This window comes from Eutrema salsugineum, unplaced genomic scaffold, assembly GCF_000478725.1.
Source record: "Eutrema salsugineum unplaced genomic scaffold, Eutsalg1_0 scaffold_14, whole genome shotgun sequence".
NCBI lineage: Eukaryota > Viridiplantae > Streptophyta > Magnoliopsida > Brassicales > Brassicaceae > Eutrema > Eutrema salsugineum.
The window spans coordinates 2,472,121-2,487,101 of NW_006256877.1; the positions used below are offsets into that span (position 1 = coordinate 2,472,121).

The following is a 14,981-nucleotide window of genomic DNA, read 5'->3' on the forward strand; positions in this document are numbered from 1 at the left end:
CCTGTCTCCAAGAATCCGTTGACTAACGTACAAGATCCGCCTTGATGATATGCCATGAGCGTTGGTAGAAAAGTGCTGTCATTCCGTCGGGTCCCGGAGCTTTTTCCGGATGCATCATGAAAAGTGCTTTTTTAATTTCCTCTTCGGATGCCATAGCCGTGAGCATTGCATTACTTATCTCCGATATTGATGGTTTAATATTTCCCAATGCCTCATCAAATTCCGTTGGCGAAGTCGAGGTGAATAATTCATCAAAATATTTAACAGCCACCTGCTCAACCTCTTTTTCTGAAGTAACCCATGTTCCTGCTGCATTATTCAAACCAATAATTCGATTCCGTGCTCTTCTTTGTTAACCAGTGCATGATAAAATTTTGTATTTTTATCTCCTGCCTTCGCCCAATGAGAGCGGCTTTTTTGTTGCCAATATAATTCTTCATCCCTATAAGCTTCCTTCAACTTTTTTGTTACCGCCATCAATTCCTCCTCTGTTCTTGTATCATCATTCTGAATGTCTTCTATTATGTTTTTTAATTCATTAATTCTTTCCTGCCCATATGGCTTAAGGGTTTTTCTCCATTTAGATATTTCTCTTCTGCAATTCCGTACTTTGTCCATGAACTTCACTTCCCCATCGCCCGGATCGAAGTCCCAACCTTTGGAGATAGATTCCATTAAACCCTCTTTTTCTATCCACCTCTTATCAAAACGGAATTGAGTTTTTTTCCGTGTCATTTTATCCTCAATTGTTGCCATTATTGGCCTATGATCTGATCCAATCATTGCGAGATACTCAACAAAGGAATGTGAGAAAACCTCATGCCAATCTTCATTCGCTAGAGCCCGGTCTAAACGACATCTAACGACTTTTGAATTTCGTCGTCCCCTCCAAGACATCTTATTTCCTAAACATGGGAATTCTAAAAAACCACAGTCCCTTATCATTAAATTAAAAGACACAAAGGTAGAAGCATGTCTTAACGGACCTCCTTGTTTTTCATTATTACCCGTTATCTCGTTTAGATCTCCAATAATGAACCAAGGATCCGACCGTGTAAGACTCATACGTGTTAATCTTTCCCAGACTCTATCCCGATTTTTTGACACTGGATCCCCGTAAATAAACGAGAGGTACATTTTTTTCCGAGAATAGTCGCTTCAATATCAATAATCCGATTATTTGAAAATAAAATTGTGACATCAAAAGAATCATTATAAAATAGGGCAAGTCCACCACTTGCACCGCACGGCTCAACCGTATACAACTTATTATAACCAAAATGAAACTGAAATTTTTGTAAAAAAGAAAAATCTTGTTTGGTTTCTGAGAGAAACATAAACTCTTGTCTGTGTTTCTTCCAAACCTCCCGAAGATAGCTTATTGTCCAGCGATTCCCAAGTCCTTGGCAATTCCAGCTGAGAATTCTCATTTTTTAATGCTTGTTTCCAATTTCCGCCTCTCTTTCGGGTTTGATGGACCCTTTGGAGCGCCATGAGAGCTACCGTCTCCGTTACGGTTTATGACTTTTGCCACCTGTTTCTTACGTGGTGAAATTAGTGCTTGCACCATTCTCTTCTTTGAGCCACCGCCTAAAAATTTTGAGTTTGTCTTCGTGGCTTTCTTCTTTGTACCCTGTTTGGAACCTTCGTCAAAAACATCATTCTACTCCGCCATTTGGATATCGCCTTCATTGATGTGCCCTTGTCCTGATCCATCTTGTACCACCGGTATAGCCCCATTTTCATTTCCCACGAACTCTCCCTCTTCCTGATCCATGCCTCCAAACTCTGCATCCAAATTTAGTTGGAGCTCCCCTGTTTCCAAACCGCTGTTAACCTGTTGTAAGAACTCTTGTATGGCATCATGATTCTCTGGTTTTCCTTCTGGTTCTTTGTTTACTGTTTCTAAAACCGGTGCCTCCCTTTCCGTACTTAACAGTGCGTCCATAACCCCAGTGGTCTCTTCCTCCGTAGTGTCAAAATCAAGAAAGTCATCACCCTCAAAATCTAGACTCTTCCTTGCTGATTTTTCACAAAGAGCCTCCACCGAAACCGACTGTTCCTCTTGTTTCTCTTCCTGCACCAACCGTTTCTCTCCTGGTTTTTCATTTGGCACCTGAACGTTGCTCTCCCAAGACCTATTACCTTGTGATTCAAAGACCAAACTCTTTGATCTTAATGACCTCTTCTGAAAATCCTTTGGAGGGATGTAACCATGTGACCTAAAGACCCTCGACGAGCCCTCACCAGACCTCCTTTCCATTCTTTCCTTGTGTTGTCTTCCCTCCTCCATCACCGTATGTGACTTGCCGTTCCGTTTAAAGTTTCCACCGAGCTCCTTGTTGACACCGTATGTTGTTGCTGTTCTATACGAAGCCGGACTCTTACCATTTTGTTCCTCATCTAGCTGATCTTCTCCTGGTCTCCTTCCATCGCTATTCACCCGAGTAGGACACCTCAGTTGATCATGACAGAGACTATGACAGATTCTACAGAATCCAAATAGACGCTCATACCGCAAGAAAACCGTTGTCTCCTCTCCACCGTCAAACTCCACCGTTGTTTCAAAACACAGAGGTTTCAGGCCATCGATGATCACCTGAACTTTTCCATCATCTACATTCACCTCCTCAACCTTACCAAGAGCTTTCCCAATGCTTCGGAAAGTAACATCTGCCCAGTAATGGAGAGGAACTCCAATGATGCGGATCCAAAATTTGATCATTGAAGGGTAAGTTGGATCAATAATCGGAGCCCACCGAACAAGAGATAGCATCCAGTAATCAAAATGGAACGGTTCCATTTTCATCACCTCGAGGACATCTTCTTCCTTATCAAACATGAACTGGAATTTTCCCATTCCCAAATCTGCACCTGCAACTCTGTCCTCTACTTTCCAAATCCGAGGAAGCATGTACAGCAGCGCCTTCATGTCTTGAAGATGAGGATTCATACACCTCCCAATCAAGGTACGTGAATATCCCTCAATGAGACTGGTGTTGTCAAATTTCGGGACCGTGATCTTCATCCGTTTCAGTGAAATTGCAACCTTCTTCTCCATACCAGCCTGACCGACTTGAGATCCTTTAGCACCGATTAGCACACCTTGAGACATCTGCTCAAACCGAATAAGTACCGCTTGACTGTGAGAAAGAGAGGAAACTTGAAAAAAGAAAATTTGGACTCGATGAATGAGAGAGGGATGGGTAAGGTTTGTGCCTCTCCGCTCCTCTTTATAATGTGTGATCCTCCGACTTGTCTTTCTACAGATGGAATCATGATATCTCATCTGTGATTCCTCTATTAATTTCCCCGATGTCATTTTTATATAGTTGAAATCCTGAGATCTCTTCTCCGTATCAATTCCTCTTGATCCTGTTCTTAAACTTTCCTTCCCCGAAACCAATCTCTGCTTCACTGTATCGGGAGGGGTATCTGTAATATTGATTTCCGAATCCCTCCATGTATAGCGTCTAGTTCCATTCCCCTAACAAGAGACTCTTCCCGTACTTTGAATATCCGAATTTCCTTTTCGTTTGATTTGGTCAATCCAGACCCATCTCAATCCCATAAACTTCCATGAGCTACCGCAAGAACTTATTCCCCTTATCTTAATCAAATCAGAATGAAAATACACAGATCTTAAGTTCCAAAGCAAATCACTTCTTTCCCCTAGATCCTTTTGCGGAAACGAACCGAATATCCGTACTAGATCTGTTTCCTCCACTATAGATTCATCCTCCACCTTAATTTCCAGAAAGACACCATACAAACCGATACTAGATTCCATCGCCAAAACAACCTCATTTAGATCCCGTATATCGTCGCCATCCTTTTGCTGTTGAGAGAGAGAATTTTTAGAGATGAGTTTATTTTTGTTCTTCGTATTCTCCCTCATTAGGGGTGTTTAGCATGTCTGCCACTATCATAATACTGAATTCTGGTATACATTTATGATTTAAAATTAGTGATTTTAGCTACCAAAATATTTTTAATTTGGTTTTTATATATATTTTTAGTTCTATAATTTATTAAAAATATTTTTTTAATATTTGAATTATACATTTGACTCTTACTTGTTATTTTATTATTAATTTATAAATAAATCATAATCATAAATATATTATATATTCAACAAAAATATCATATCATTTACATCATCATAAATATTTTATATTTCAAATATGATCATTATTTTCTATATGTAAATTATATCTTTTTGTGTAAACCCTAAACCCTTAAATCAAATCAAATCTAAATTTAAAAAATGGGCAATTTTCTAAAATGGTCCCAAAAAACTAAAATATCTTTAATAGAGTCCTTACTTTTTCAATTGGACGAATTTAGCATTCATTAAACTCGGAAACCACGATTAAAAACAAACCCTTCCGACTGAATTTACTCTATATTAATGATTGATCAAAAAATTAAATTTATAGCATTGGTAAATGAATAATTAGGCAACTAGCAAAGAGAATATTTTGTTTTACCCATTACTATCCTTCTCATTTTATTTATTTACACAACTTGCCATTAGTTATTTTTCTTTGCATATGACATTACTGTAGATACTGTTCATCAGCGCCAACACTATTCATCTAAAAGAAGATATCATTCATAACTGGATAACATAATATATATAGAAGTTATCGCGATAAGGTTGTGTTAATTTTGTTATCATATAATATATTAACATGTTAATAAATATATATGTTAATTGTAAGTGTTAACATATATATCTGATAATTGTAACGTGATAATTCTAGATGCTATAATAAAATATTAACATGTTAACAATAATATCTGTTAATTATAAAGTGTTAACAAAAATAAACGATAAATATATCATGCTAACAATAATATAAAGATTATATTAATATTAACATATAATTTATATAAAATGCTAACAATAATATCAGCATAATATGTATATTAACAATATTTTTGTGTGGTCTAGCAGACATCTCAATTTCTCTTTTTAAATAATTTTGTCGGGTCTGAAAATGTGGATCCATTTGATTTGCTTTGAAAGGTAAAAGTATTGTGGTTTTTTTACCGTGAATAGTCTTGTGGGACCAGAGCCAAAAAGCTGTCTCTTAATTTTGTAAATATCTAATACTCTTTAGTGCAATTACTCAACCCTTCCCTTCCATAATCCTTTGATTGGCGACGAAGTACGCTCTTATTCATCGATACGAAGGTCAGGCTAGTGGCATCTCTGATCTAGCTTGGTCCTTGGATTCGCACTACACTTGCTCCGCTTCCAATGATTGCAACCTTCGAATTAAATCTGGGACACTCGAGCTCCGTACGATTGCCTCAAGGTGCTTAGAGGCCACACTAATTTCATCTTCTACATCCACTACAAGAATACACGAATTTAGCGACACCAGAAAACGTCGGAAAATAGTCGCAAATCGAAAATTTACGTCTGATTAGCGACTAAAAGAAGTAGTCGGGAATTCTTAGTCGCTAATTAATACAGTCGTGAAATAGTCGTAATTTGGCGACTATTTTACGACTAAATTGCGTGTGATATAAACTGACGTAACGTAGTCGTAAATCCGTCGGCAAATATAGTGACTAATTTACGACTAATTTTGCGACTCGTTTACGACTAAAATGCAGTCGTATTCTTAATATCAACGTAGTAGCAATTTAGTCGTTAAATAAGCAGTCGTTATTTAGACGGTAAATAAACGACCATTTGACGACTGTTTTGTGACATATTTACCTACTTATTTGTGACTGTTTCACTACTATTGTCGGAAAATGAACAGTACTTTGTTGCACTTTTACGACTGAATTGTGACTGATCTGTGACCTTTTTCCGACAAATTTAAGACTGTTTAGTGACTATTTTGATCATAGTTTTTGTAATTTGGTATTTGCTATTTAGAAACTCCCAATTTTGAAACCTGTTTATAAACAGTGCTATAAAATGCTCATTTGAATACTAAAATCAAGATCAATATTTTAAAAGCCAAAAACCAATACATTCATCATCATCATTAATTTAAACCCAAAAAATCTCAAATGGTTTCTATATACAACCATTATAGAGAATACAAAATGAGAAGAGACATACTCTTCTAAAGTTTCCGAGACATTAAAAAGAGTCTTAATTAAGGTTCCGAGACATAAAAAAAAAAGTGAGAAGAGACCTACACATCTAAGGTGGTACTTGATGTTTGAGTTACATGTGTTGTCGGATCAGCCGGCGGATCATCAGGTTGTTGAGTGGTAGACTTCGCAGCATGAATGGTCGATGGAGGAGTTTGACTAGCCAAAAAATCATTGAACCGTGGATCAGTTTGAGTCAAGTACCTTTCAACCATGGTGAGCTTCTCGATCTTGGCTTCTTGTGCAGCTGAAGCTTTGGCAAACTCTGCTTCACGCCTTGCATTCTCAGCCGCTTGGAGCTCTATTTGGTGTTGAGCTTGTTGAAGCTGTTCCTGCAGAGTGCCGTAGGATGCAGAGCTTCCTGGGTACTTCCTCTTGCTATTGACGTACAAGTGAGAGAGGCTACCAACTCCATAAGGTACACCTCTTTCACTCATAATAGTCGACTGCGAATACAAAAAAAAGAGTCAGACATATGATTCATTAAACTAAAACAATGTTAGAATCAAAGGAAAAGCAAGATAAATCCATAAAAGAATAGAGAACCTTACCTGTAGAAACAAGTCGTTCTGCTCTTCCACAGTTAGCTCTCGACGAGGTGATGTACCCTCAGGATTGTCTGAGCTTTCAGGGTTTAGGGCAGACAACTTGGCTTCCAAGTTTTTCTGGTAAGTCTCAGCCACTCTCTTTGCCTTTCCATCCACATAACTCCCATCCTTTTTTGTGTGAGTCCTGATGAATACCTCACCAAGACTCACCGGTCTACCTAATTCCTCTTCCTGAAATTATAAACCAAAATATGTCAGCGGGTAAGTTATTAATCATATTTCCTAAAACTAACACTTATTGAAGAATAACAGAATAGAAAGTTACCATTTCTTGCTGGATTTGCAGATAGGATTTCTGTCCTGAGAAGTGAACGTGAGGTCCAAGACCACCACGTTCAGACAACCGAGCAGCTGAAGTTGTTGAACTCTTATCTTTAGATTTTTCTGTGTCCCAATAGGCAGTCATTTGTTCCCAGAGTGTATCCCCGATCCAGTTAGGTTGCACTCTTGATGTCCTTACGGTGCTGACCATATCCTTCATCCGGCTTTTGCAAATGCTTTCAAATTTTTCTTGAACCACACCAGTGATCAAGGGATCCCAGGTGTGGGTTTTCTACAACAACAAGAGACAAAGAGATGATGTTAGAATAAGACATAGTTACAAAAACAAAACAAAACCATGTAAATGAAAAAGGATGATCTTACCGCAAATTCTATGAAGTAACGCTCTTGTCTATGACAACTCCAGCTGTAGAAAAGGCCATCAAACTTGTTGGTGAATACCTTGGTAATCTTCCGGGTAAGAGAGGACTTGTCACGACCAAACCTGGATACAAAGAAAACAAAGCAAGCAGTCATCGAGCCATCATTTGAAGAATGAAACAAATGAAGCTAGAGTAAAAAAGACTTACCATGTTGTACCCGGTTTCTCTATGGGAGATAGTACCGTAGTGTAAGCCTCTCTCCCAGGCTTCGTGAGCAATGCATTTAGAAGACTTAGCTGGTCTTCAGAGAGGTTGACATCACCGTATTCTTCATCTGAAGGTTCTTGAAATGCAGCTTCTTCACCGTCATAATGAGCTTGTTGAGAGTGTGGAGAATTACCTCCTTCTTGAGATAATGGAGAGGCTCGGTTTTGAGAGAAAGAAGAAGCTCCAGAAGCTCCTTGGTGCTGCGATTGAGGTAATGCAGAATGCTGCCGATGAGATTGCTCTTGCAACCGGTGTTGAGGAGATGGAGAGAATCGAGTTTGAGAATGTTCTGACCTTCTAGGTTGAGGCGGTGGTTGAGACTCAGGTGCTCCTTGTTGCGAGTTCTGGAAGAGCTCCATCGGCGGTGGATAATCTCTTACATGTGTAGGGCCGTTGGTCGGGCCTAGCGGTGGTGGAGATGTCGCCGGTATGAACTCATACCGACTGGGTAAGGGAGTCGATGCTCGACTGGTTACGGCTGCTCCTCCTCGTGCTCCTCCGCGTTTCTTCCTTCCACGGCCACCCATCGGAATCACAGAATCGGCTTGGGAACGATGCTCATCGGGAATTTCGGGATGGGTTTTTCGTCGGGATCGATTCAGGGTTTCGTCGGGATGGGTTTTTCGTCGGGATTGTCGGGAATAGCGGTCGATTAAGGATGCTAGTATCAATTAACAGTCACTTTTGGTCGAAATTGGGGATTTGGGGAAGAGAATGGATTTGGGGATGAAATTAGGGTTAGGTTTTAGAAAGGATTTGGGGATTTCTCGTGATTAAGGTTGAAAACGACTAAGTATATTAGTGGGCTTAGTCTAAATAATGGGCCTGATAATGGGATTACACGTGGGCTTTGTTTGTGGGTTAAATTTTGGGCTATTAGTAGTAAAGGAGTCGGAAATCAGTCGTAAATTTTTAATTTTTTTTTTTAAAAACAAACACAATTTATCTTACAATACAACAAATTCATTCAGCAATTTTATTCATAAACAGACACATATTAGTAAGGATCCTCTTCATCTTCATCATCATCATCAGATGATGACAAATTACATCTAAATTCATCTTCTGGTTCTGCATCTCCGACATCGTAATCGAGATTTATTGGGTTTACCCTGTGTACTCGATTTTCAACAACGATATCTTCAATTGTGGTCAGCATAACGCCATCATCATTATCTTGTTGCAAGAGAGTTGGTTCTTTGTCTTCTTATTGTCCTGAAATATTCCCTCTTGGATTCACTTTTAAGACGTTTAGCCACAGCTGCTTTAGTTTTTTCCGGTATGGATATGGAATATAACAAACTTGATCTGCTTGGGAGGCTGTAGAATACAAATAAAATTAAAAACAAAAAACATTAAATGTATTGCTTTAATTTGTATATTCAATTTATATCATTTTTACCTAGAATAAATGGTTCGTATTTATTGTACTTTCTTGATGAAAGAATGTCAACGAGACCACCATTGCTCCTTCGAGTGCCTCTACCAATTACAGGGTCATACCACTCACATTTGAAAAGTGTAATTTTCAGATTTGTCATCCCCTCATACTCGAGTTGTATGATATCATTTAAGATCCCGTAAAAATCAGCTTCATCAGATGCATCAGTGTAGTTTTCTCCTTTAACACACACTCCAAAGTTACATGTCTTCCGTCCCATGCCATGGTGGCGTGTATGAAACAAATATCCTCTCGTAAAGTAAATTGGCCAGGTTTTGGCTTTATTGACTGGTCCGTGAACCTGAACCCAAATAGGAAAAGGGTTTGTAGTGTTCCAGTAAGTAACCTGCACATATACAGGGGCTTCACCTTCGTCAAATCTTGTTAACCTTTCCCATTACATAAAAATCAATATAAATTCACATGTTAATGTAAAATTATCCTGTGGCCAATATTGACTTATAAATATGAACTATCCATTTGGAGTTTACCTTGATTTTGTTTGTATATGATCGGGAAAGTAGTGCTCCGTAAAATAAGCAATCTCGTCGTTGATATATGATTCAACAATCGATCCTGATGCATATCTTTTGTTCTTCGCTTTTGCTTTCAGTTTTTTGAAAAACCTTTCAAAAGGATACATCCACCTATACTGCACAGGACCTCCTAATTCAGCTTCATAAGGAAGATGTATAGGCAAACGCTCCATTACGTCGAAAAATGATGGTGGAAAAATCTTCTCCAAATTGCATAAGATTAGGACTATGTTTTGTTTTAGGATTTGGACCCTGTTTTTTTGCAAAGTTCTTGAACATAAGTCACGAAAGAATCCTCCAATACCTAAATATATTAAAGTCCAATTATAAATAAATTACTATAAACATATATTATACAAGTACTATTAAATAGACTATAAAGTACCTGATAATGCAAGGTGGACGTTACGGTCCAAGAGTTCTGCAAAGATAAATGGAAGTAGTCGTTCCATAAAAACATGGCAGTCATGACTCTTCATGCCGGCAAGCTTTACTTTTTCAATATCAACACAAGCAGCTAAGTCTGACGCATAACCATCTGGGAATTGTACTGCTTTCACACATTCCAATAATCTTCTTTTATCAGCTTCTTCCAATGTATATACCGGAAAAGGGGCTTGCCCATTTTCATCAACATGTAAGTGTGCCCGATCACAGAATCGTTCTATATCCAATCTTGACTTTATATTGTCTTTCGATTTACCTGGCACACTCATTAGAGTATTCATGATGTTATCAAAGAAATTCTTCTCTATATGCATCACATCAAGATTATGTCGGAGATTGAGGTCCCTCCAGTAAGGCAACTCCCAAAATATACTTTCTTTGTGCCAGTTATGCCACTTCCCATATCCAGGCATCTTTTTTTCATGACCGTTGCCACCGCAGTCAGTCGTTTTTGCAGGATTGACAGTTTCTATGCGCTCACTATAAACTTGTTCACTTGTCAAAGACTCTGGTGGTGACTCATTTATAGCTTGTCTACCCTTCAAAAAGTCTTTTCTATTCTTTCGTAATGGATGACCATGGGGGAGAAACCTTCTATGACAATCAAACCAACATGTCTTTCTTCCATTAGGCAGATAGAATGCCTTTGTATCGTCCAAACAAATTGGACAAGCCAATCTACCATGGGTCGTCCATCCTGACAACATGCCATACGCGGGAAAGTCGCTTATCGTCCACATCAGCACAGCCTTTAATTTGAAATTCTGCTGCAAAGATACATCATATGCATCGATACCAGTTGACCATAATTCTTTTAATTCCTCGACAAGAGGCCGGAGGAAGATATCGAGACTGGCACGCGGATGATTTGGCCCAGAATTCAATATTGTGAGGAACAAGTACTCAGTCTTCATGCACATACCAGGGGGTAAATTATAAGGAGTCAAGATCACAGGCCATAACGAATGATTACGAGACATGCCAAATGGATTGAATCCATCTGTACATAATCCAAGATAAACGTTACGGGGTTCTTCAGCAAACCGGGGATGTAAATCTTGAAAATATTTCCACTCTGCAGCATCAGAGGGATGACACATTTCACCCTCCTTTGCTTGGTGTTCAGCATGCCATCTCATTGCCGCTGCAGTCTTCTGGCTCTGATACAGCCTCTTCAATCTATCACCAATAGGTAGATACCACATACGACTATATGGTATTCTGGTTCGTGAACGTCGTCCTTCGTTAGGCTTATATCTTGGTGACTGACAGAATTTACACTCCTCCCACATTTCATCTTCTTTCCAGAAGATCATACAATTGTTAATACAAACATCAATTTTGTGAAATGGAAGCCCCAAATTACCCATCAATTTCTCTGTCTCGTAATGTGACCTGGTTGACTGATTTCCTTCTGGTAAATACTCCGTAAACAAAGATGCCCACGAATCCACACACTTTTCACTCATATTATAATCTACTTTATTTTGCATGAACCGAGCAGCTAAAGATAACTGCGAGTGACCTTCATGACAACCATCATATAATGGTTTTTTCCCAACTTCTAACAAGTCGTAAAATTGTTGAGGATGGTTACGCACCGGTTCTTGTACATTCTGATAACTATCTTCTTGATGATATGTATCATCTTGATGATAATTACCATGAAATGCATCATTCACCATATCCACATATCTATCTCCTACTACATTACCCATATTTTCTTCACTCCAATTTAAATGAGTTATATTACCATAACTAGTTCCATAATCCATAGTAATTTCTTCCCCATGCTTATACCAAATATAGTAATCTGGTATGAACCCTTTACTAAAGAGATGGTTCCAAATTTTTTTTCCCGGCAAAAATTTATTATTTTTGCAAACACTACAAGGACAGTAAAATTTACCGCCATTACTCTGCGTTAGCGTCTGGTTGTTCGCAAAATTGATAAATTGTTCTACTCCGGTTACAAATTCCGAATGGAAATTTTCTGTTTCTTCGTCGATCCGTTTATACATCCACTCTCTATTATTATTATTGTTACTGAAATTTCCAGACATTATATCTAGAAACGCTCTCCAGAATTTCAGAGCTTTTAGATTGTGATTGTGAGTGAATGAAAAGAAGATGCGTGGATCTGTATATATAGAAAATTTTACGACTAATTTGCGACCGATTTGCGTCTAAATAGTGACTGCCGTGTTTTAGTCGCAAAAAACCGGTACACCTACCACAAAAGTTAAAACACGTGTTTTTTATCAAGCGACTCGACAAATACGTCGTACATTGGTCGGTAATTAACGACCAAATTACGACTGTTTGTATTTAATACTAATTAGCGACTGTTTGACGACTATTGCTAGTTAATCACTATTTAGTCGGGGTGTAGTCGTTAAACAGTCGTAAAACGTTACGACTGTTAAAACAGTCGTAAAATGCAGTCGCTAATTTCATGTTTTCTTGTAGTGATCAATTACAATCCTCCGTCGAATCTGATTGTGTCCGGTTCATTCGGCTAGACGATTCGGATCTGGAGGGTGAAAATAGATAAGCTCACCCTATGCTAGTTAGGAGCGTGCACTTCAATCGGGATGGTTCGTTGATTGTTTTGGGAAGCAATGATGGTTCTTGCAAAATCTGGGATGCCAAAGAAAGAACTTGCTTCAAGACTCCGATTGATGATAAATCTCATGATGTTTCCTTCGCCAAATTCTCTCCTAATGGGAAATTTATCCTTGTTGCCACTCTAGATAGTACCCTCGTAAGTTGAAAAATTCAGTTCCAAATTTTGTAATGTTAAATTTGGTTTGAATGATCGCTTAGGCTATGAACACACGAAAAGTAAAGAATCTAACTCCTTGTTGGATTAATCTGTGATAAATTCTGAATATGAATTGAAGAATGTAGAGTTTTGGTTTGAAAGATCATTAGGTTCTGAAATTTTACATGATTTAGATTCAAACTGTTATGGTTTTGTCTTTGATGGGTTCTTGCATTAGTCTTCTATGTTTGATCTTGATCATGATTTAGAAGTTGTGATCGACAGTAGCAGGAAACAAACAAATATTAACCATAGAACTTATGATATGCAGCTCTTCTCATGAACTTTTGATTGACAGTAGCTCTTCTTGTAGATATTTCATTCTCTAAGAAAAGAAAAAAAAAGTGGCACGATCATTGAATCTTGATCTAAAGAGATTGTGCCAAGAAACCAGCTGAGGCGTTATTTTTGATAGAATGACCTTTCTATGGTTAAAATTTTAGGAAATCTTTATAAACATTTATGAAGGTTTCCCTAAAAGTTCAGAAAGACATCCTAACTCTTTTAAAAATGTCAGAAATATTTTATTAAACATTAGTAAAGCTTGTAAACCTATATTGAGTGGAATTTCCTAATCATTTAGCAACCATTCACAAACCCGTGTATCTTCTATGGTCTATGCATCACTTCTCTTCAAACTATTTGTTTTTTTTTTTTTTTTTTTTTTGGGGTCATCAGGTTTTATGCTGAGAGCCTCTCGGAAGAAGAGATTGCTGGTTTAAGAGAATTGTTTCAGGCAATGGATATTGATAACAGCGGCGCTATTAAGTTTGATGAACTCAAAACTAGGCTGCGGAAATATGGATCAACCTTGAAAGACACAGATATGCATGATCTAATGGAAGCGGTAAAATCTAATCTCATTTGGCTACAAAATGAAAGTTAATTATTGTGTGTTTTCAGTGACGAGCTCTTGTATTGGCAGGCTGATGTGGAAAACAGTAGGACAATTGATTACAGTGAGTTCATTGCAGATACTATCCATATAAACTAACTGGAGCAGGAAGAACATCTTTTTTTTTTTTTTTTTTTTCTCTACCCAACTATTACAATCATATTTGACCTATAAAAGAAATGGTATGTGGACCATCTTCGACAGGTTCGTTATGATCGATTTGGGAAAAAATAACTCTTCTTGCTCGAGCTCCTTTTGCAAGACTATCTGCCCGGACATTTTAAGTTCTCGGAATATGGAATAAGGTGAACTCTGAGAAGCTCTCGCGAAGTAGACGGAGGAATTCCAACTCTGACATAAAAGACGGCCAATCTGCCGGAGATTCACACATGCTTACGAGGTCCGAACAGTCGGTCTGAAAATGCACCAAAGTCATTTGTCTATCTCTTAGGCATAACATCGCCCATAAGAAGCAATCCATTTCGGCGTGAAGAGCCGAGAGGCTTCTACGACATCCCTGTAGTCCAAAAATCTCATTTCCTCTGCCATCCTTAAAACTCTAACCAAGGCCGTTAACCTGTCCGTGATTGATCCAAGAAGCGTCAATCCGGCATACCGGGTGCGGTGGTACCTCAGGTATCGATATCGTGGCCAGAAGGGGGGCCAACGCTTCAGCGTGTATGTCATCATTGTCTTCAGGTTGGTTTGCTAATCTCCAACTTTCTGCCTCCACCTTTGCGTGGATCAAGGTGTCTTCTGGTGAAATTTCTTTCCCCTTGAAGATTTTCTCGTTCTTTGCTTTCCAAATAAACCATAGGATCCAAGGATATACATCCTTTTGAGGATCTGTCATGCCTTGCTCTTTTGTTTTCCAAAAGAGGAATCTCATATTTTGATAAATAGAGGTACTCGGGAAGACACCCAGAAGGGACAAAAAGTCCGATAACGCCCAGACTTGTAAGGCCGGGGGACATAAAAACAGTAGATGGTTAATAGACTCCTCAGGATCCCCACAGCGAGGGCAACGTTTGTCTGAGCCCATATGTCGGTAAATGAGGTTCTGGCATGTAGCAACGCACCCTGTGTTCGGACTTTCCAAACATGTCGTTGGAGGACCGTAATACTTGGTTCCCTCATCGCTCCAGCTTCTTGTTCCAGCTTCGTCCTTCGAATCAGATCATATCCCGACTTAACTG

General features: G+C 38.6%; 1 pseudogene; it reads left to right on the forward strand.

Moving 5' to 3' along the window:
- Positions 1-5,003: 5,003 nt before the first annotated feature.
- On the forward strand, positions 5,004-13,884 carry LOC112088562 (annotated as a pseudogene).
- Positions 13,885-14,981: the final 1,097 nt, after the last annotated feature.